The sequence below is a fragment of the Callithrix jacchus genome, chromosome 10 (assembly GCF_049354715.1).
Source record: "Callithrix jacchus isolate 240 chromosome 10, calJac240_pri, whole genome shotgun sequence".
NCBI lineage: Eukaryota > Metazoa > Chordata > Mammalia > Primates > Cebidae > Callithrix > Callithrix jacchus.
Genome location: NC_133511.1, coordinates 94989754 through 95014682, shown reverse-complemented (window position 1 = coordinate 95014682; position 24929 = coordinate 94989754). Strand labels below are relative to the sequence as shown.

Below are 24929 nucleotides of genomic sequence, written 5' to 3'. Positions count from 1 at the left end.
TGGTTGATCTTAGAATATGCTGAGTAGGGAATCCTTTACGTGATTCAGAGGATTCCAAAGAGTATGTCTCACTTCAAGTGTCTTCCCATTATTTTGTTTTGACCATAACAATTCAATTAATGATGCACTTCTTTGGATTGTATATAACAGTAATAGTATTAACATTTCATTCCATTCCATGTATAATTCCACTTTGATGTTTACAACGGACTTTCACATCTTTTATCTCCTTTTGTCTTCAGAAGATATTCCTCTGATAGATTTCTATCTCCATTTTGCAAATAAAAAAATCTCAAAGACCAAGTAATTGCTTCACTCCCATGCCAGTTTGACTAGTTTGAAGCAGAACTCAACCCACCAGATAATCTCACTTCAAGTTCATAGCTCTTTCTAATCTTTTCACTGCTATTCTTATTGTTAGTTAGGAGACACTAAAACTATTTTGCATGCATAGGTTTATGAATGAGAAAATAGTTCAACATGGAGGTGTTAAATAAATATTTTACTAAGGCTCAGAACAGGGAAATGTATACGTAATACATCAGCACCAGAGGAGACCCTCAGCAGCAGACTACGACCCCTGAGTGTAAGGAGAGAGTTGGCAGTTGTTGGAGGAAGAGGGTGGAGATGCCCCAGGAATGGCAGTATTTCACCAACCTCAAAGCAGAAGATGCTGAGCAGTAAATTGGGAAAATGCTATATTTTCTCTGGAAAAATGGGAATGTGGGCAGATAGATAATAAAAGAACAAATGGCATATCTTGTTTCCATTAATATCATTCTTTCAGAACATTGAGGTGGAGAGATGGTCATGAGTGTTCCTGGAAGCCTTTGAGAATAGATGCTTTTGAAAAATGTCTCATGCTGTTTATTTCATAGTATGTATTTGAAATTGTCTAAGAAAATAAGGCTACCTGATGATTATTATTTGACAACATATTGTTTTAACTTACAAAATTTCTACTTCAGGTTTACCTCAGAGCTCTCTATGGTACAGTAGAAATGGGCTTGCACAAGAAAGGAGTGTGATCTGTTAAAATGTCAGTGGTTTTGTGTATTCTTAGATCTCTGTTCGATATTTTCCTTTTTTTTTTTCATTACATTCTTGACCCACCAGGAGACTTTGTATGTCTCATTTCTGAAAGTCTGGAATATGCAGGTTTAGAGATCCTGGTTCCCTCTATAGGAACACTCTTGCCAGGGGACAGAGGAAGTTTAATTGGACTATGTGTTATGGATGCTGCGTGAGAACTCTGGATTCTTTGTGAGTAGGGACCACCCGCAGGTAAGAAGAGTTACCATCTTGACCAAGACAGTTGATCTTGATCAACACAAGAGATACTGCTTATTTTATACCTTGAGGCAGAAAAGAATATGTAAGGAACACGTTATCTACTTGTTTTTTTTTTAATATTCCCTTGTATAATTATGACTGTAAATTATGTAAAATTCTACTAGCCTGAGAAGTGTATGATTACCAGCCACTTAGATCCTTAAAAATGAAGGGTTAAGTGACAGCTGGTAAGCTACTAAGACCTACAAAGGTAAAGGGATTTATAATGGATAACAGAGGACAGAGATGGAAACTTAGAATGCTTAGGAGAAGGGGGAGATGGTTTCCAGTTGCAGCCCCAAAGCAAAGTGTGGTAATTGGGGATGTTGTTCACCCTCCTAACCTCTCTCTTTTAAGTTTCCTTTTATGAAAAGAGAGTTAAAGGGGAAAATGGAGGAACTACTTTAAAAGTGTATGGAGAAGTAGATCTGTGCAGAGCAAGGGATGCACTATGGCAGCAACAGAGTTCTGCTGCTCAGATATCACTTTAGGATAGAAGATCCCATGAGGAGTATAGTAGCCTTCAGCTGTATTGTTATTGGAATCACATCACAGCCATGATCCCCCATGCAATGACTAAGCACAGCAGGAGTACTAGACTTTGGGCATTTTAGCTAAATGCCAGACTTATCTAACAAGCAATTTCTTCTCTGGACTCCTCAATGAGCTGATAGACTTTCTCCAAACTAAAATCCAGTATAAGACTTTCTACAGCTTTCTCCTTCTTTCCCCTGTACCTTCACAGGTATCAGAACTGCAGACACCTGAAGGCAATCCCTGTCTTCTCTCATTCCCTCTCCCCTTTATTTCTTATTGGCTTTCCCTATTAAATCTCTTTCATGTCTTAATTCCATCTTAGCATTTTGTTTCTGAAGGAACTGAATTGACCCAAGGATGTAGCTAAATATTTTCCTTTTTTTTCCATTCTTACAGGCCTTCTTATTGAGATGGCATCTATTATTTCAGAAGTTGTCGTAGCAAAAAAAAAAAAAAAAAAAAAAAAAAAGAGAGAAAAAGAGGCAATGTGGTTGAAAGGTGACTACAATACAGTGCTATTGATAGATCTGGCCTCTGTAAGTATTTTGTTCCACTGGCTACTCAGAAAGTGTTTCTGGTTCCTAGTACATTAAAACCAGAGTAATGTCCAGACAGAATTTGCTCCTCCTCTAACTGCTGGCAACATATGCACTTGACTCAGTACCAATCTGTTTTGGTTCATCTGTTGATCCTCACTTTTGAATTTGATTCACTCCTCCAAATGATATGGCACATTTCTCAAATTCCAGGGTTTTTTTTCCCACTTTCCTTTAATAACTATAGTCTCTCTTTCAGCTGACCCATTTTTATGCACAGGCCTTTACAAAACTTGATTATCCATCTCTTTCTTCTAGGCAAGTCCTGGCCACCAGAAACCACCCAAAGATTTTTTTTTACACTGTCCCAAACCAATCCTTTAGTTAGTGCTTCTGCAGGTACCTACTCTGGTTTTAGCTAAGTTACAACATTTATCTATAACATGCATAGTTACAACTATAGATAGCATATAATATTTGGTGTTTGTAGTTCCTTAGTATTTTGAGTTGAATTCTGAATCATCTTTACAAAAGGCATTCTTAGTCTAATAAGCAGAATATAGCTATGTGATATTTTAAATCTTCATTTTATATTAAGGAAGAAAACCCACCAAGTCTGAAAGATGGTTTTAAAAGTCCCAGGGACCCCTATTTTAAAAAAAACTCGTTTTATTCCATGCATTATTTTGATGTAACAATCCAGTGTTATAATAATTGTTAAGTAGACACTTGGCTAAATAACTCACTTATTTGAAACACTGGGTCTTATTAATCTGATAGGTTTAATGATCTTAGACAATAGAATGTATATTGCTGCCCTAATTGTGCTACCAAAGACACTTCAAATATGTTTTTGTCCATAAGCATAATGCTGATAGGAAGTATAAGATGTTAGACCTTCTTTTCCTTTGCCGGAAAAGCTCAGGTTCCAACACGACAGTATCTATAGGATTGAGAGAGATCGACATTGATTTTATTAAAATAGTGCCTGTTGCTGTGTCCAGGCTCCACTATTTTCTCCATAACTGAAATTGTCTGGATGACCAGAAAACCTACTAAGATTTGGTGATAGTAACAAATCCTAAGATGGTGAATAAATAATTTATGTAATTGTGAATTCAACTCCTAACCTTCTGCTGGTGCTTATAATGAGTAGGGACAGACAATTCAGTACCTTGTTTTTCTGGTTTGAAAAGTTAGGTTCCACCTCCTGGCTGTCTTGTTTAGATTGTTCATGCTAAACAACTAATTCACTGCCAGTTTTCCTACTATTTTAACCTATTTCCCACTTAATTGAATCTCATTTTCACATACATATGGTGACGCCCAGCTGTTCCTTCTGATTACATTTACCTATGAATTCCTGTCTAGTATCTACTTTAGAAACTGCTATCTATGAAACACACCAGTCAGTTTGTTCAGTATTAAATACCCAGTAGATAATTTTAAAAAATAGAACCAGTATTTTTATTTCAAAAGAAACCTTCAAACTAATTGTTACTATTGGCATCTCCAGTATTGTAGATTAGAGAAGCCTTGACTATATTGAGGTATAACCTAACTCACATTGCCTTTAATATTTTTTAAAAATCCCATGTTTAATAAATGGGGTTGATATTCCATTAACAAAAATATATTCAAAGACAGCATTGAGTCTGGCTGTGATGGATGTTAAAGTTGACACAGCTAGAAGATATGGTTCAGTCATTGACTAAAATAATTTTTATGTATTTGGGGTAAAGGAATAAATTATGTTTTACTCTAAGCCCCTTGAGAATAGGAAATTTTTCCTTGCCATTTTAGCAAAATAACATGCTTAATAAATGTTCATTAAATGAGTAATACACAATAGACTAGTAAAGAGAACAATTTGGGGCTAAATGACAAGAATAGATGATTCTTGCCATGAAACCCTGACAAGAAGTAATGCTAGGAAGCATGGGGATTTATGCCATAGATTGAAAAGTGACTTTTTAAATGACTTTAATTAAAGTTGTGACTTAAATTGTGGTGTCCAAGATACAGCCTTGTATTTAAAAAGTTGCTGCTTTTTTCCCTTTGACTGAACTGAGGCTTCTGTTTCCTAATTCCTGAGAATTAGGCATCCACAGACATCTTTCTCATTGGATTTCTGTTTACATCAAAATAATGCATGGAATAAAGTAAGGCATTATTTTTTTGTTTGTTTGTTTGTTGTCATCTTGAATTTTTTTTGTTTTTGTTTTTCTTTTTGATTTTTAGTTGACACATAGTAATTGTACATATTGTTGAGCTATAGAGTGATGCCGTCCTCAGGCATCATTTTCTGACATCTTCTAGTAAACAATATTTTTTTGTTTTTTGGTAAGTTCTAAGCATCACTTTATATCCCCTTAGAATCCATCTTCTCTCAGATGTTCCTTTGACATGACAGATTTTGCTGGTCAGCAGCTCAGATATATCCAGAATGAAACTTGTAGGCATATACTTTTTATTTAATTCCTATGTGACTCTGGACACTCCCCCACAGGAGATAGTATGTGAGCATGCAAAGACTCCTGATGTAGGGAGCAGAAATGGTGTGCGTATTTGCACTCGTATTCCTTCCTTGTATTTCCAGCCTTTTCCATATGCAAGCCCTGATGTCTTCGACAGGCAGCTACCAATTCCAGTTGCTCAGTCAAAGTGGAGAGTATGTTATTATCTTATTATACTTATGAATAAGTGGATCCTAAATTAGCTAAACTATATAAACCTTATATAAAGTCTGATAAGCTGAATTGTTCAGGTCAGCTTTAGAGTGATTTTGTAGTTACTGAGATGCAACTTTCTCCTCACCACTGCATCTTGTCTGTTTTAATAGCCTGAATGAAATGTGTCTTTTTTTTTCTGATTTTGCTCCAGTTCATAAAATCTTGAATTTTTCCCTGAAAAATACATTTAACTGGGACTTTGACAATCTCCGTAGCCATAATCAGCTTCTCCTCTTAGGTCTGGTTGCTAGGTAGACTGGTGACATATGTTAATTTTTTTAAGTATGGGCCATGAGATACTTAGAGTCACCTGGAGTGATTAATAAAAGTGTATATTTCAGAATCCAACTTTAGACTTCTGAAATTATAATCCCCATATACAGTACCCTAGATTTTGGAAGTTAAGAAACTTCCATAATTTGAAAAAAATTGAAACTTTCATAATTTGAAAAGTTAGTTCACCCTACACTAAATTGTGAGGAATATTACTATAGCTTGTACATCTGCATTGAAGGTTGTACTCAAATTGAGATGTAATATGTTAATGATAGCTTTATTGATATATAATTCACTTAACATAAAATTCTCTTTAAAACATATAATTCAGTGATCTAATTATATTCAGTGATCTTGAGGGTTTTTTTTTGTTTTTGTTTTCCTTTTTATTTTTAGTTGACATGTAGTAATTGTACCTATTGTTGAGATATGGAGTGATTTCTCTCTCTCTCTCTCTCTCTCTCTCTCTGTGCGTGTGTGTGTGTGTGTGTATGTTTGTATGTCAGGGTCTCATCTTGTCACTCAGGCTGGAGTGCAGTGGTACAAATTATAGCTCACTGCAGTCTGAAACTCTGGGGCTCAAATTATCCTCCTGCCTCAGTTTCTCAATTAGGTAAGACTACAGGTGTATGTCATCATAGCTGGCTAATTAAAAAAAAAAATTTTTTTAAGAGATGGAGTCTCACTGTGTTTCCCAGGCTGGTCTCCAACTCCTGAGCTCAAATTATCTTCCCACTCTTGCCTCCCAAAGCCCCGGGATCACAAGCAGGAGCCGCTGCAGCTGGCTGTGTGACATTTTAATACACATATACAAAGCATTACAATCAAATCAAGGTAATTAGTATATACATCGCCTTGAACATTTATCACTTCTTTGTGTTATAAGCATTCAAAATTCTCTTTAAATAATTCGCTCTCCTGGAGACTCCAACTGTGGTGCCTAGTCTATCAGAGTGTACTTCTTTAAATTTGATGAATGAGTTTACCATATCTCTGAACATTCTTAATGAGACTACTAATTACCCTCCTGGGAGTCCAAGTCTACTGCTCAGAGTATTTATTTGAGACAGGATCACAGACTTGTTTCTTCTATAGAACTCTATAGAACTAGTAGGCCTTGGAGACAAACTCACTTAGAATACAGACTTAAGATGAGGTTATGTCTGAATAAACCCATTGTAAATTGAAAATATTATTAACTTGAAAATGGATTTAATACACCTAACTTTTAAACATTGTAGCTTAGCCTAGTCTACCTTAAATGTACTCAGGACACCTACATTAGCCTACAGATGGGCAAAGTCATCTAGCACAAAGCCTATTTTATAATGAAGTATTGAATATCTCCTGTAATTTACCAAATGATGTACTAACAGTGGAAAGCAGAATGATTGTATGGGTACTCAAAATACAGTTTCTACTGAATGTGTGTAGCTTACCCACCATTGTAATGTCAATAAATTGTAAGTTGAATCGTCAGAAGTTGGGATCCATCTGTATTCCACACAAGATTGTTTAGAGGCAGCCTTGTCTAGAATGACAGATAAATATTGGAAAGAGTGCATCATTAGTTAGGGCAAACTGATGGGGTCATATTAATAAAATGAGGGACTGAAGTTTACATTGGGTTTGGTAGAAAATAGAGATCCACTGAGAAATCAACTAAATAATATGAAGAAATACATTGTGGGTGTTGGTGTAAATTGGTCTGGTAAGGGTGTATCGATAGACCAGACAGAAAGAACTGAAATAGTTAAACTGTGTAATATCATGGCCTGGTGGTAGAGAAGCTGATGATACTGCTGAATGGCAGCAAAGTTCATAGTGAAGCTGATAAAGATGAATAAAGCACTAACTCGTGTACCTCACAGCTGAGCCCAAGCTGCCATTGTCATTTCTCAACTACAAAAGATGATTGATGCTAGGATGGAGAAATAAAAGAGGTGGTTATCAGATGTTTTTGGGAGGTGGCATATTGAGGTGCAATGACATACTGCTTCTATGTTTGAACAAATAATATTATTTCCGGAAAGCAACTAGATAGATAGTACTAGCATGCATCCACATGATGCATCTTATTATGTATTTATTTATGCAATATTTCTTTCAGTGCACATTCTTTCCAAAACATTCAATTTCATATTTCTCATCACATTTCATTCTTATTCCTTTCTTTGTCAATTTTCTTTCCAGTAGAGAATTATGGGGAAAATTTTCATAATTTATTTTGAAAATATATCTGTATTAATCAGGATGCTTTTGGTGAAAGATAACCCCAAAAATTTTTGGTAGAGACTAATAGGGCTCAGTATTTGATCCTGCATTTATTGAACTTGAAAACCACATCACAAGTTTTAGTCAACGGAGCCCAAATGGAAGTGATGTGTGTCTCATCTAGCCCAAAGCTTTTAAGAACAAGGTGTTACCTCATGCTGTCTCTTCTTCTTTAGTGGTAGCCATACAGGCCACGTGTTGAATCCGTGGATCCTTGAATCACTGAGTGGAGAAGAGCTTTCCTAGCGAGTTGTCTGATCCAAATCAGATTTTAAGTGATCCAGATATAAATTTATGTTCTGTTAAGCCCCTGAGATTGTATTGTTTACTTGCCTATACAATTTACCAGGTATTGTAAGTTGGCATAGCTTTTGCAAAAAGCTTAAAACTCCAGGGGTAACTGACTTCAGAAATAGCTGAACTTAAGTGATTACTTGTTTTTGTTTTGAATTCTTCTGTATTGCCTCCATTCCTAGATAGTCTCTCTCTCTGAAGTATCTCAAGCTCCTTACTCAGTAGTCTGGTTAAAAAGTGTGCGGGAGGGTACTTTTAAAATTCTAGTAGTTTTCTCACTCTGAGCAAAACAGGTAAACAAACATATCTGAAATTGAATATCATTTTATTAGCTTGGATCCTATATTTACCTCCCTATCCATGAATATAATTTGTGACCATAATGTGTTAGGATTGGCCTGACCTTGGGTCAAGAGGTATGGTGAATTCTACTGAAATAAAACAAACTAACAAGGAGTGAGGAGCAGTTCTCCAAAATTAAATATAGTCATGAGATGCTAATGCTGGGAGGCAAAAAAGAGTTTAAATATTAGTATAGACACTAACTTCTTATAATTCTAGGGAATATTGTACAAGAATGCCCTACAGAGGGTCTTCTGAGTGAATATTTCCTGATGGAATGATCTCTCTCACTTTTTAATATCCCAAACTCATGGATTCTATAAAAATCTCAACGAAACACTTTTTCAGCCTATGTTTGCATCAAAAAATGTATATTATTGTCCCCAGAACATAAGATAACATTTCAAAGAAAATGATGTTTAAGAAAATCTTGCATTGTATTCCAAAACACAATTAGTTGAATGTCAAAATCATGATAAATGTCCAAAACCATAAAGTATGGTGAGTGTCAACCAGCAGGATATGTAACTTGGATATGTCTGATGCTAAGAAGGGCATCACTGTGTCACACTCAAGGTGAGACATTCTCTGCCACTGGGCACTTGTTCTGAATAGCTTTCTTATTATTGCAAGATTTTTGCCAAAAGTGTGCAATGTGAGTCCCCCAACACAAGAAATTATTCATGAAAATTGCAGGGAAGTAAAAGCAAATGAGGAAGTGATTGCAAAGGAAATGAAAATGTTACTGCAAAAAATGTAATTGTTTTTTAACAATGATATCGTTTTGATGATCACAGGGTTATATTCTAAGTATTTTTTCTTTATTTCAATTATATTTTAAAATATGTTGAGAGTTTTTCCTATATAAAACATAGAAAAAATAATGGGAAATGGGCTTCATGACATTGCTGTGTTTTTTTTGGCTTTCTTTTTATAGACTATCTGATTTGAAGGACATGTTACCATCCACAAGCAGGACATCTCTGCATTTCTAAGCTACTGTCCTGGTAGTCTACTTGGATCTGTGTAAGCTGTCTCCTCAAGGGTCACCTCTTTTGCTGTTCTTTATTTTCTAAGGCAGTGGAGTGTCTAGAACTCTTGAACAATGAGAAGTACCATATAACAGTGAAGGCCAAAGTTTGAAATGGCATGAAATAATAATATCTTCTAGGCCTGTTTTTAGGCTATATAACAATGTCATTAAATGGCTCAGAGGTTCTCATGGATTCTGATAATGTATATGTCTTAGACAACAGACATGATGTATTTAAACCTCTTTATTTTGCTTTACACATATTTATGGATTATGTTTTATAAGATGGTATAACATGAAATATATCCCAAATAACTAATTTTTTAAATGATCATTCAGTTTTTGAGTAAAATATAAGGTGTCACTGATACACTGCAAAGCATAGGACATCTGAAATTATTTTTTCCCCATTTTCAGATGAATACAGCTGTTCCTTCTGGTTTGCTCATTTATTCGTTAATAAATTGCCTTGACTTTCTATGACTTACTGGACTTATTAACTAAGGTATTTATCCTTTGAAGGAAGAGCCTTAGCTCTTGAATAGAAACTCTCTTCATTGATCTGTTTAGAGCCAAGTTTCCAAGGGATGGAAAGGAATTTACTCACATTTTTGAGAACAGAGTTCTAGACATGGATAATCACTCAGCTAAAGAATACTAGGTTGAATAAAGATAAAGGCTATTTAAATGCTTGAAGTGAGTTTCAATAGTGGATCATCTTTATGATTACTTACTGTGGGCCAGACGCTCTGTGAGTCCCTTTATAGACAATATGTCTTCCAGTATTCCTTATAATCCTTAGTTAACAGCTATTATTACTATTCACATACATGATTACTTATTTAGGGAACAGGAGCTGGAATGTGTAACCAGCTCTACCTGGAAAGGTGGTTAGAATTTATATAGGTGTACAAAGCCTTTAAAAAACTATTAAAAGCAAAGGCATAGAGAACACAAATGTAAAGTCAGATTAGTAACCCAATATTAGACCAACCCAACTTGATTAATAGTCTATAGGGAAAATATTACAACCCACATGCCATTTAAAGATAATGATGTTTTGGTTCTCTATTGCCATGTGACAAACCACCCCAAAACATGTTGGCTTAGAACAATCACAGCCATTTATGCTCACTCAAAATTCTGTAGGTGAACAGGGCTCAGCAGATGGTTCCTTCACTCCATGTGGTGTCAACTGTGTCAGTAATAATCCAGAGGCTTGAATCACTTGGAATGTCTAAGATTACTTACTCAAATACTTTGCGGATGGTAATGGCTATCAGCTAGGAGATCAGCTGGGGTGTTGTAGTACATCAGTTATCCTCCACATGGCCTCTCCATATGGCCTGGACTTGCTACACAGTGGCATCTGGAATTCAATGGGAAATGTGTGAAAATAGAAGTTGCAGAAGATGTTTATACAGCATCATTTCCCACTGCATTGTATTGGTAAGAGCAAATCACAGGGCTAACTCAGATTCAAAGGGAGAAGCAATAAACTTACTTCTGGTTTAGAAGAGTGTCAAACAATTTGTGACTATTTTAAATCTGCCACAATGTAAATGAGTGAAGTCAGACAGGCATGAGATAAAAAAGAGTGGTAGGGATTATGCAAATGAGAGAAGAACTTTCACCTCCTGTAGAATTTAGAGTTCAGGTAGTTAAGAAACAGTGTTTAGTCCATATATAATATGTTTATGGGTTTAATTTTACCATTGTCAACTTGTCCATAAGTCTTGATCTGGGAGATTTTGTGAGGTACATACTATAGAGACAACCTAAAAAATGGCAAGAGCTAGAATAGTAGAAAAAGTGGTTTCAATGCATCCTGATAGAATTGTGAATACAAAGAAAATGAAATGGAATTTTTTTTTGATGAAATACAGAGGATGTTTATTTCTTCATTCACAAAATAGACCAGTGGTCTAAAAAGCAGGACATTTACAATGATCCATGAGGGATAAAACAGAAAATATTAGAGCTTTCATTAATGTTTCTTTATGTATTGTAATATTCACAATATGTTCAACTAATATACTACCTGTGTATATCTTTTTTTTTTTTTTTGAGACAGAGTTTCGCTGTTGCTACCCAGACTGGAGTACAATGGCACGATCTCGGCTCACTGCAACCTCCGCCTTCTGGGTTCAAGCAATTCTCCTGCCTCAGCCTCCCGAGTAGCTGGGACTACAGGTGTGCACCACCGTGCCCAGCTAATTTTTGTATTTTTAGTAGAGACGGGGTTTCACCTTGTTGACCAGGATGGTCTCGATCTCTTGACCTTGTGATCCACCCGCCTCGGCCTCCCAAAGTGCTGGGATTATAGGCGTGAGCCACCGCGCCCGGCCCGTATATCTTATACTTGTGATCACTATTTCTTAAAAAATGCATAGTCAAAAATTTTTACTGATAGCTCTGTGTGATATACTCATTAGAGTTTGTAGATTATTGGTCTAAGAAATGAAAATCACCAATGTAACATCAAGAAATTGATCATATTTTCCACTCATTGAAGAAATTTTTCTTGTGCTACTGTCTGGTTAATGTTGAAGTCGAGAGCTGCACATAACAAAGACAAAAAGATAACCTCTAGGAGATAAAAAATTGTATTTATTATGATTTTAGAAAAAAAATAACAGTTTCAAAGATAAATGATCCAATTTTATTGTTAGAAAAAGAATAATGTCCTTTCATATAAATTACATTCTCCTTACCTGGAAGGCCTATGTAGCTATATTTGCATGTGGTGATTATTGGAACACTCATTGTTATATTTGAGCCTGTAGCCAAATATTCAAGCAAGAACCTGTAATGTCTAAAATTGATTTATTAAGCACTTGATTTTCCAAATTACTATTCTTACTTATAATTTTATTAGCAGGTTTTTCCTTTTTTATATAAAACTCCTTAAAAACAATACAGTCTTTCTCTTTCAGAACCCTTGTCCTCATATGCCATCTTGAATTTCCTTTTTTGTTTTGTTTTGTTTTTTTTGTTTTTTTAATTTTTTATTGGATTTTAGGTTTTGGGGTACATGAGCAGAGCATGCAACACAGTTGCGTAGGAACACACATGGCAGTGTACTTTTCTTTCCTTCTCCCCTTCACCCACATTTGGCATTTCTCCCCAGTCTATCCCTCCCCACCTCCCCCTCCCACTGGCCCTCCCCTTTTCCCCCCAATAGACCCCAGTGTTTAGTACTCCCCTTTCTGTGTCCATGTGTTCTCATTTTTCATCACCCACCTATGAGTGAGAATATGCGGTGTTTTATTTTCTGTTCTTGTGTCAGTTTGCTGAGGATGACTTTCTCCAGATTCATCCATGTCCCTACAAACGACACAAACTCATCATTTCTGATTGCTGCATAATATTCCATGGTGTATATGTGCCACATTTTTCCAATCCAGTCTATTATCAATGGGCATTTGGGTTGATTCCAGGTCTTTGCTATTGTAAACAGTGCTGCAATGAACATTCGTGTACATGTGTCCTTATAGTAGAACGATTTATAGTCTTTTGGATATATACCCAGTAATGGGATTGCTGGGTCAAATGGAATTTCTATTTCTAAGGCCTTGAGGAATCGCCACACTGTCTTCCACAATGGTTGAACTAATTTACACTCCCACCAACAGTGTAAAAGTGTTTCTTTTTCTCCACATCCTCTCCAGCATCTGTTGTCTCCAGATTTTTTAATGATCGCCATTCTAACTAGCTTGAATTTCCTTTTTATTTTCTTCTTTTGTGGATGCTGGAGCTCTTCAGAAAGTTGCTGCATCTGTTATTTAGGCTTCTTGTTTCTTTGGGATTACAACACTTTTTTGTTTTGGTATCATTTCCATTCTGTGCTTGACCTCAGGAAAGTCTCTTGGTATCTTTGTCCTTGGACTCCTCATCTGTGAAAAGTCATGATTAGAAACGTTAATGTCTAAATTCCTTCTTAAATCCAGTAATGAAGAGTTTGTCTCTATAGGTCTTACATTTAGTAAGCAACATTAAGAAATGTTCTCTTTTTGTAGTGTTTGGAATAATTTCAGAAGGAATGGTAACAGCTCCTCTTTTTATGTCTGGTACAATTTGGCTGTGAACCCATTTAGACCTGGACTTTTATTGGTTGGTAGGCTATTAATTGCTGCCTCTACTTCAGACCTTGTTACTGGTTTATTCTTCCTGGTTTAGTCTGGGGAGAGTATAAGTTTCCAGGAATTTATCCATTTCTTCTAGATTTACTGGTTTAAGTACATAGAGTTGTTAGCAGTAATCTTTGATAGTGGTTTGTATTTCTGTGGAATCAGTGGTGATATCCCCATTATCATTTTTTATTGCATCTATTTGATTCTTCTCTGTTTTCTTTTTTATTAGTCTGGCTAGTGGTCTGTCTATTTTGCTGATCTTTTAAGAAAACCAGCTCCTGGATTTATTAATTTTTTTGAAGGGTTTTTTATGTCTCTATCTCCTTCAGTCCTGCTCTGATCTTAGTTATTTCTTGTCTTCTGCTAGCTTTTAAATGTATTTGATCTTGCTCCTCTAGCTCTTTTAATTTTTACTATAGGATGTCAATTTTAGATATTTCTTCACTTCTCATATAGTTATTTAGTGCTATAAATTTCCCTCTAGACACTGCTTTAAATGTGTCCCAGAGATTCTGGTATGTTGTGTCTTCATTCTCATTGGTTTTGAAGAACATCTTTAATTCTGCCTTCATTTCGTTATTTATCCAGTAGTCATTTAGGAGCAGGTTGTTTGGTTTTCATGTAATTGTAGAGTTTCAAGTGAGTTTCTTAATCCTGAAGTTCTAATTTGATTGCACTGTGGTCTGAGAGATTGTTATGATTTCTATTCTTTTGCATTTGCTCAGGAGTGATTTACTTCCAATTATGTGGTCAATTTTACAATAGGTATGATGGGGTGCTGAGAAGAATGTATATTCTGTGAATTTGGGGTGGAGAGTTCTGTAGATGTCTATTAGGTCTGCTTGGTCCAGTTCTGAGTTCAAGTCCTGGATATTCTTGTTAATTTTCTGTCTCATTGATCTGTCTAATATTAACAGTGGAGTGTTAAAATCTCCCACTCTTATTGTGTGGGAGTCTAAGATCATTAAGAACTTGCTTTATAGAACTGGGTGCTCCTGTATTGGGTGCATATATGTTCACGATAGTTAGCTCTTTTGTGGCATTGATCCTTTTATCATTATGTAATGCCTTTGTTTGTTTCTTTTGAAATTTGTTGATTTAATGCCCATTTATCAGAGACTAGGATTGCAACCCCTGCTTTTTTTTCTTTTTCCTTCCATTTGCTTGGTAAATCTTTCTTCATTCCTTTATTTTGAGTCTGTGTGTGTCTTTGCATGTGAGATGCATATCCTTAATATGGCACACCAATGGGTCTTTTGACTTTTTATCCAATTTGCCAGTCTGTGTCTTTTGATGGGGCATTTAACCTATTTACATTTAAGGGTACTATTGTCTTGTGTGAATTTGATCCTGCCATTTTGATACTAGCTGGTTATTTTGCCTGTTAGTTGATGCAGTTCTTTCATTGTGTCAGTGGTCTTTATCATTTGGTACATTTTTGCAGTGGCTGGTACTAGTTGTTCCTTTCCATCTTTAGTACTTCCTTCAGGAACTCTTGGAAGGCAGGCATGGTAGTGACAAAATCTCTCAACAATTGCTTGTCCACAAAGTATTTTATTCCTTCACTTATGAAGCTTATTTTGGCTGGATTTGAAATTTTGGGTTGAAAGTTCTTTTCTTAATGGATGTTGAATATTGGCCCCCACTCTCTTTAGGCTTGTAGAGTTTCTGCTGAGAGATCCACTGTGAGTCTGATGGGCTTCCCTTTGTGGGTAACCTGACCTTAGTATTTTTTCCTTCATTTCAACCCTGGTGAATCTGATGATTATGTGCATTGTGGTTGCTCTTCTTGAGGAATATCTTTGTGGTGTTCCCTACCTTATTTTATAAGGCCAACATCATCCTGATACCAAAACCTAGCAGAGATACAAGTAAGAAAGCAACTTTCATGCCAATATCCATGATGAGCATCAATGCAAAAATCTTCAATAAAATACTGATAAAATGAATGCAATAGCACATCAAAAAGCTTATCCATCATGATCAAGTAGGCTTCATCCTGGGGATGCAAGGCTGGTTCAACATATGCATATCTATCAATGTATCCATCACATAAACAAAATACAATTATCTCAATAGATGCAGAGAAGGCCTTTGACAAAATTCAACAGCCCTTTATGCTAAAAACTCTTAATAAACTAGGTATCAATGGAACATATCTCTAAATAATAAAAGCTATTTATGACAAACCCACAGCTACTATCATACTGAATGGGCAAAAACTCGAAGCATTCCCTTTGAAAACTGGCACTAGAAAATGGTGCCCTCTCTCATCATTCCTATTCAATACAATATTGGAAGTTCTAACTAGTGCAATCAGGCAAGAAAAAGAAAAAGAAATTTGACTTCCTCCTTTCCTATTCAATTAGGAAAGGAGGAAGTCAAATTGTCTCTATTTGCAGATGACATGATTGCATATTTAGAAGACCCCATCGTCTCAGCCCAAAATCTCCTTAAGATGATAAGCAACTTCAGCAAAGTCAAAATACAAAATCAGTGTGCAAAAATCACAAGTATTCCTATACACAAATAATAGACAAACGGAGAACAAAATCATGAGTTACCTCCCATTCACAATTGCTACAAAGAGAATAAAATACCTAGGAATGCAACTAACAAAGGATGTGAAGGACCTCTTCAAGGAGAACTACAAACCACTGCTCAAGGAAATAAGAGAAGATACAAACAGATGGAAAAACATTCCACGCTCATGGTTAGGAAGAATCAATATCATGAAAATGGACATACTGCTTAAAGTAATTTATAGATTCAATGCTGTCCCCATCAAATTACCATTGACCTTCTTCACAGAACTGGAAAAAAAAAAACACCTTAAACTTCATATGAAACCAAAAGAGAGCCTGCATAGCCAAGACAATCCTAAGCAAAAAGAACAAAGCTGGAGGCATCAAGCTACCTGACTTCAAACTATATTACAAGGCCACAGTAATCAAAACAGCATGGTACTGATACCAAAACAGAGATGTAGACCAATGGAACAGAACAGAGGGTTCAGAAGTAATGCCACACACCTACAACCATCTGATCTTTGACAAACCTGATGAAAACAAGCAATGGGGAAATGATTCCCTGTTTAATAAATGATGTTGGGAAAGCTGGCTAGCCATGTGTGGAAAGCAGAAACTGGACCCTTTTCTTATAACTTATATAAAAATTAACTCCAGATAGAGTAAAGATTTAAACATAAGACCTAACACCATAAAATTACTAGAAGAATACCTATGCAATACCATTCAGGACATAGGCATAGGCAAAACTTCATGACTTAAACACCAAAAGCAATGGCAACAAAAGCCAAAATAGATAAATGGGATCTAATTAAACTTAAGAGCTTCTGCACAGCAAAAGAAACAATCATTAGAGTGAACGAGCAACAAACAGAATGGGAAAAAATTTTTGCAATCTACCTATCTGACAAAGGGCTAACAGCCAGAATCTACAAAGAACTAAAACAAATATACAAGAAAAAAAAACCCATCAAAAACTGGGCAAAAGATATGAACAGACACTTTTCAAAAGAAGACATTTATGTGACCAACAAACATATGAAAAAATGCCCATCATCATTGGCCATTATAAAAATGCAAATCAATACCACATTGAGATACCACATAGAGATACAATCTCATGCCAGTTAGAATGGCGATCACTAAAAGAAATCAGGAGACAACAGATGCTGGAGAAGATGTGGAGAAATAAGATATGTAAAATTGTCTTTTACACTGTGGTGGGAGTGTAAATCAGCTCAACCATTGTGGAAGAAAGTGTGGCCATTTCTCAAGGATCTAGAACTAGAAATACTATTTGACCCAGCAATCTCATTACTGGGTATATATCCAAAAGATTATAAATCAATCTATTATAAAGACACATGCACACGTATGTTCATTGTGGCACTGTTTACAATAGCAAAGACTTGGAACCAACCCAAATGCCTATCGATGATAGCCAGGACAAGGAAAATGTGGCACATATACACCATGGAATACTATGCAACCACAAAAATGGATGAGTTCATGTTCTTTTCAGGGACATGGATGAAGCTGGACACCCTCATTCTCAGCAAACTGACAGAACAGGAAACCATTGCATGTTCTCACTCATAAGTGGGTGTTGAACAATGAGAACACATGGACACAAAGAAGGGAATATCACACACTGGGGTCTGTTGGGGGGTGAGGGGCTAGGGAAGGGTTAGCAGGGTATGGCAATATTAGGGAGGTATAACATTAGGAGAAATACCTAATGTAATGATGGGGGGATGGATGCAGCAAACCACCATGGCTCGTATATACCTATGTAACAACCCTGCATGATCTGCACGTGTCCCCCAGAACTTAAAGTAAAAAAAAAAAAAGTTCTCACTCATAAGTGGGAGTTGATCAACAAGAACACATGGACCAGGGAGGAGAACATCACACACAGGGGCCTGTGGTGGGGTGGTGAAGGGTTAGGGGAGTGATAGCATTAGGAGAAATACTTAATGTACATGATGGTCTGGTGGGTGCAGCAAACCACCATGGCATGTGTATACCTTTGTAACAAACTTGCACATTCTGCGCATGGATCCCAAAACTTAAAGTATAATAATGATTAAAAAATAGAAATCAGATATCTCTTATTAGATGCTTTATGCACACCATTTTGAAAGGTTACCGTGAGGTCCAGAAAAATATCATTAGAGAGCTGAGGCAGCCAATGGGAAGTTACAAAAGAAGGGGCAGTGTTCACTGTGTGTGGGTGAGGGGGAATAACGGTATTGCTGATCAAATAAATAGAAGCACTGACTTCTGGCAGAGAGATACTATTCTAACTTGGAATTGGAGCAGAAGTCATAGTCTTGAAAACTCCGTCATGTGTCCAATGGAGTGGGTTTATGTTGAGTAATTAATAGAACAAAGTTGAAAAATCCAGCCAGGAATAAGGGTAAGGCAGATAAACCCTACTAGGTCAGGATCTGTATAAATAAATTCTGAGTGTCTGTATTATTTTGGATCCTACAAGAAGTAGGTGCTAAGGTAAAATTCAGCTGGATTTATTAGTGGAAATGTCTGTGAAGGATTAGGTGGGAAGTCAGAGGAGGAAAAGGAACCTCCATCCATCATGCAGGCTTGACATTTGTGCAAGAGAGTGAAGAAGGAGCACAGGGCAAGGAGAATTTCAGTTTAGAGACTCTATAGTAGCTCAAAGAAAGTGTTGATTAGGCTGATGAGACATCCACAAGCCAGAGGCACTTTGGTTCAAAGAATCCTGTGTCTCACAGAATGGGCCGGTATTAGTATTTTCATCTTGCTCTGCCACTGACTGGGAGTGGCCCATAGAAGGTTGAGCCTTGGCACGAATGTGGGGAATAAATTCAGAAGCTTCTGGGTCTGTTAATCATATTCCCCATAGCAAGAGCTCTGAGCAGCATGTTTTAACGGCTGCCACAGTATCCAATTGTTCTTAATATGTCCCATTTAAGAGCTGAAGTGGCTTGAATAATACAGGACATACTCTACTGTGATAAAGACTCTAGATAATAGACATTTCTGAGCTCTGTGGGGAAAGATAATAAACACTTTTTTAACAAGTTCAGTCTAGGCCAGTAACAGTGGCTCATGCCTGTAATCTCAGCACTTTGGGAAGCCGAGGTGGGCAGATCACCTGAGGTCAGGAGTTTGAGACCAGCCTGGCCAACATGACAAAACCCCATCTCTACTAAAAATACAAAAAATTATCCAGGTGTGGTGGCTTGTGGCTACTAGATTTAAGCTCCTTAAGGGCCAGGGCTGTGTCTTATTCAGAAAAACCATTGTTCAGAGTATAAGTTTAATCATTATTTCCTTACTAAAAAAAAAAAAATGGAAAAATTAAGAATTCTTTCCCCCAGTTTCTTTAATAAAAAATAGCAAGTCTTTATTGTGTGTGTGTTCTGTACCAGGCACTTTTCCAAACACTTAATATGCATATATTAGTTCATTTAGTCCTTACCTAACCTTATGGATTTAATAATTATCTTTCTTTACAGATACATAGTGGAGACACAGAAAAATGAGTTAATTTTTCCAAGGTCATATAGCCATCAGATGTCAGAGCCAGGATTTGAACCCAGGTGGTCTGGCTCCAGAGTCCATTCACTGCATGACACAGCCTCTCTACTTAGTAGTGACTGATTACTTCATCAGGAATCAGGGCACTGTAATAAATAGTGATCAATTAATTACTCAGTAGTTCTGCTGCAGTATCTAATAGTGAGGTGAAAGACTTTATCAGAATTGTTACTCTCCTATTGGGGTGGCCATACAAGAATTTGAGTTTGAAAGTATCTGTATTCATTTATTATTCATTCTTTTGTTGCTAGGAAATGTAAAAAAGTTAACCCCAAAATGGAAGGTGATGGAACGAATACATTCACTCTGACCCAACTTTGTCCAGGCTGAGAGGCTGCTGGTCAAGGGCCAAGTTTCCATTGGCTTCATTCGGAGCAAGAGTAAACATTACAGCTTCTCTTTCAAGGCTCATCCCACTGCCCGGGGCCAAAGGAGAAAGCTGATAAGGTGATGGGGAGGCAGAATCTTCATTCAAAGCCCATCTAGTTTCTAATTTGTAAGAGACTGCCAGTTACTTTGATGAAGCTCAGTACATTCATTGTGTTGAACAGGAGTATGCTACACACCTGTTTCTTTGAGGTTTTATTGGAATACAGCCACCCTCGTTCATTTACATATTGTCTGTGGCTGTTTTTGCATGATCCTGGTAAAATTAGTGGTTGTAACGAAGACAGTATGACCCACAAAGACTAAAATATCTACTATATGGCCTTTTATAGAAAAAATGTGCTGGTCTTGAGCCCATGCCTGGCTCTGAAGCCAGATAATCAGTGCTAGGATCTTGGCTCTGGCACCCATTCACTGGAGGCATTAGACATAATGCCCAATCTCTCAGAATTAGTTTCCCCTTCTATATAGTGGAATATGAATATTTACTTCTTAACTTTTCTGCAAAATAAGTGCCTTAGTAAACCTTATTCCCTTAATATAGTGGATAATACATAGTGAATACCCAGCAAATGTAAATCTGTAATTATTTTTATCATCATTTCTTCACCTAGTCTAATTCATGAGTCCTAAAGTTAGAGGGAAAAAATGGAAGCAGCTCCCTTTTGAATTAGACTTTGCATCAGAGCCAAATTTCACAAACTACTAGCCATGGCATCCTGAACTGTCATCTGTCTCTCTTTTCACAGGGAGAAACCAGAATGTAAATTTCCTAACCAGCATAAATTATTTTTTCCATATGTTTGTAAGCTTCTTACAATTAGTCACTTCCTTGAAATGAATGAATGGATTGATCCGTTATCATTAGTATAACATTGGTGGTTTCTATGATTTCCTCCTATCTAGCAAGGAGAGATACATCTATTATTAAGGTATGAGCTGTAAGTGACAGGGAGAGCTGTGAGGGATGTGTGGCACGATGTAACAGAGAGTGGAATGAAATTCAGCCCCTGTGGTCCTTTAGGGGTCAAAGAGCAACCTGCAGAAACAGTGGTTCTGCTGAGCTCTCAGTGGCTTTCAGCAAAGCTGCTAATGGAATAATGATAGTTCCTGACACAAAGCAGAAGGTGTTCTATTTTTAGGTAAGAGGATTTATGCACTAGGGATGATACAGATGCATTCTTATCTTAGAAGAAACTGAAAAATGCTCGCACTGTTTCCTAACACTTTGTTGCCATATGTTAGGTGATGAACTTCTGGAGAGGATCCATACAGAGTCCTAACAATACTATCTGATATAGTTTGAATCTGTGTCCCCACCCAAATCTCATGTTAAATTGTAATCCTCAGTATTGGAGGTTGGGCCAGGTGTGAGGTGACTGCATCATGGGGATGGGTTTAGCATCATCCTCTGGGTGCTGTCCTCACAATAGAGAATGACTTTTGTGAGATTCAGCTGTTTAAAACTGTGTGGCGTCCTCACTTTCTCACTCTGCTCCTGTTTGGCCCATGTGACATGCCTGTTCCCCCTTTACCTTCCACCATGACTGTGAGTTAAGTTTCCTGAGGCATGTCCAGAAGCTGAGAAGATGCCAGCATTATGCTCCTGCACATCCTGTAGAACCACAAGCCAACTAAACCTCTTTTCTTTATGCATTACCCAGTCTCAGGTACTTCTTTATAGCAATCCTAGGTCAGTCTAATATACTACCGCTTACTAAGAAATTACTCTGTACCTGGCAGTGTGCAAAACACATTATCTGACACCAATCTAATGAAGAAATACTAATGTTGTTCCCATTTTGCAGATGAAAGTGCTATTTACAGGAATTAAGTAATTTTTAGGTGTTAATGGTACAGCCAGCTTTCAAGTTCATTTTTGGCTGACCCAAATTCCAAGCACAACTAAAAAAGAAGAATGGGGACGTAATTAGTTTTAACTCTCAGCTTCCGAATCAAATTAGAGAAATGATTTCCTACCATTTTATTATTTGCAAGGGACATTGTACTCTGGTCCACACACTGGAAACAAATAAAACAGTCAAATATGATGATATTCCACATCAGAGGAAAGATTTGGGTAATAGGATCTGGAATCTGAAGATGGGCTATAAAGGAAAGGCAGAGGGAGTTAGGGAATGATATTATGAAGAAATAGGAATAGGCAATGGTTTCAGGCTGGCAGTTACCCTCAGGAAGGGCTAAGGAATATATCACAGAAATGGAATGTGCAAGAGTATGTGCCACTTGGGTCTGGGAAGGCAGCTACAAGGGAGTCAGGCAGCAGTTCCAAGAAACTGAACCACTGGGCTAGGTAATTTTGTGGCCAGGTGTTCCACCTGACAATTTTGGAAAGAGATTGACAAATCCCTGTACAAAAGGACGGGAGTCATAGACAGTTTTTCAAATCAAAAGACTGAAGTCTCAGTTATCAGAACAGAAATCCATTATTCTAAGTATATTATGACAAATGATGGAAAATAGACTAGCAAAAGTTTCAGAACAAAATCTTTCAACAACTGTATGTTAACCACCTACCCTGTGCTAAGAACTGGAATTTGGTATTAGGCCACGTCTCTAAAATTTAACCTGCCTACAGTCATGTATGTGGTTTGGCTCCATTTATAACACATATCTAAACTGAAGCAGAGACTGATAAGACATGACAGTATTGAACTCTGAGAGCCAACAAGGCATTCATTCATCATTTACTCTTCCATTCACTAGTCTCCGGGAAAAATGGTTGAATTCCCATATATGCCAATGAGTATGACAACAGCTAGAAATACAAGAACAAGTAGGATGTTGTATCGATACTTGAAGACCTTAAAGTATAAGGCAGAGGTTCTGCACATAAGAATGACCTAGCACACAACTGAAAAATTATGGGATCCAGATTTAGCATGTCAAGGTAAATGGACTTGAAATATATACCTGTTTTCCAGCACCACAGGAGGGTCTGATCAATCTTATTTGAGGCCAACATCTGGGGAACTCTGATTTAGATAAAAGCAAGTCTTTAGTGAGATTTTTTCTTTATGAACTTGCCAGATTTCCGTGCAAAAGAGGGACAGTCTACCATTTTTAGCTGCATTGAAATAAACTATATTACTCAGTGAGAAAGCAAATTATTTCTTGTTAAATGTGTTCAGCCAAGCCCAGATACTCATTGGCCTGAATTCTATATAGGAGGTTGAATCCTTTGTCTTTTGAAACGTTTCTAATACTGATATCTGTGCTTCTGTAACAGAAAGGTTGAACTTACTTTAAGCTTTATAATTCAGTCAAAACTGTTTATGTTTATTTTAGTCAGTTTATTTGTTTTGGTTGATAGTTCAGAGTTAATTGTCTTTCTCTTCCGGCCTTTCTTTCATGCTAAGTTATTGGGTTATTTAGCACTTTCTTACTACTGATGCAGATGTTTTTTCCGAGCAATTTGTGGCCAAGATTTATATTGAATAATATTACTTGAATGTAATGTTATTTTGAAAAATACTGAGCAGCATAACTGAAGGCATTATTATTCAGCTTTACTCAAATACTCAGGACTTCCTTTAATATATGAACATCTATGGAAAGAAGGTAAAACTGATAGTATTATGTAATTTCACATGTGTCACATGGTGTTTTCATTATTTATGGGTGAATAACAAACTTGAAGCTAAGCCATAAAACAGTGGCTTTAAAAAAAAGTTTATTTTTTTCTCATGATTCTGTAGATTGATGCAGTTGTTTTTTTTTTTTTTAGATTTCACTTGGGCTTACTCAGGCAGCCACAGTCACCTGATGTATGACAAGGGTTGGGTAGAATAGCTGAGATGACCAACTTCTCCCTTCCTCTGTCGTTTTTAATCCTGGTCTTTTTCACAGGAAGGTGGTCTCAGCTTTTGAAAGAGGAAAGAAGCTGCAATGTCTCTAGAGGTCTTGGCTTGGAAGTCATGCAATATTACTTCTTCCACATGCTATTGGTGAAAGCTAATCATGGTTCATCTCAAGTGTAAGAAGTGAAAAAGTAGATTCCACATATTGATGAGACACATGGAAAAGTCACAGTGCAAAGAGGCTTGTATGATAGAAGTGGGAGAATATGGCTGTATTTTGCAATTTACCACAATTTACTGGTAAACTTGGTAAATTTCTAGCTCTTTGGCCACAAATTATTCACATTTCTCACATTAAGTGTAAAATATACTGAACTCCATCACAGGACCCACAAATATCTCATCCTAATTGCAGCATCAAGTTTGAAGGGCCCATATTGTCAGGTTCTTCAACTCTAGAAAAAACATGTTCTTATATTAGGACCAACGTCTGCTTCCTGAAAGTAATTCTTTTATCCTGTTCTCTTTTGCTCTTGGCTCTGAGCTGTGGGCTTCTGTCTATGCCCACTAAGATATAATTAGTTTTCCATGTGTGTAGCTAGGTAGCTTTATCATCATGCTTTTTTCTTATTGAAATCTGGAGAACTAGTGGCCTCTTCATTTTGAATTCTATTTTTTTAGTCCAAGCTGGTACATCTCCCATAAAAATTTTATGGGCTTTTCATGAATCTGATTGAGGTTAACTCTGCCCAGTAGTCATATCCATAATTCTTTGCACAATAGACGGAAGGTAAAATTTGCTACCTTGAATTTTTCATGTAAAGATTAATGAAGAGGCCGGGCGCGGTGGCTCAAGCCTGTAATCCCAGCACTTTGGGAGGCCGAGGCGGGTGGATCACGAGGTCAACAGATCGAGACCATCCTGGTCAACATGGTGAAACCCCGTCTCTACTAAAATTACAAAAAATTAGCTGGGCACGGTGGTGCATGCCTGTAATCCCAGCTGCTCGGGAGGCTGAGGCAGGAGAATTGCCTGAACCCAGGAGGCGGAGATTGCGGTGAGCCCAGATCGCGCCATTGCACTCCAGCCTGGGTAGCAAGAGCGAAACTCCGTCTCAA

General features: G+C 37.0%; 1 long non-coding RNA gene across 2 annotated transcripts in view; it reads left to right on the top strand.

Annotated features, from left to right (window-relative positions):
- The window catches only part of LOC118145478 (uncharacterized), a 259562-nt gene that overhangs the window by 90803 nt on the left and 143830 nt on the right, over positions 1-24929 (top strand). Inside the window, exon 1 of one of the 2 annotated variants that reach the window (XR_004730596.3) lies at positions 9273-9349. The exons of the other annotated variant lie outside the window; for it this stretch is intronic. This is a non-coding gene — a long non-coding RNA (uncharacterized LOC118145478). Of the gene's footprint in view, positions 1-9272; positions 9350-24929 lie in introns of those variants that run through there. 2 annotated transcript variants of the gene reach the window in all.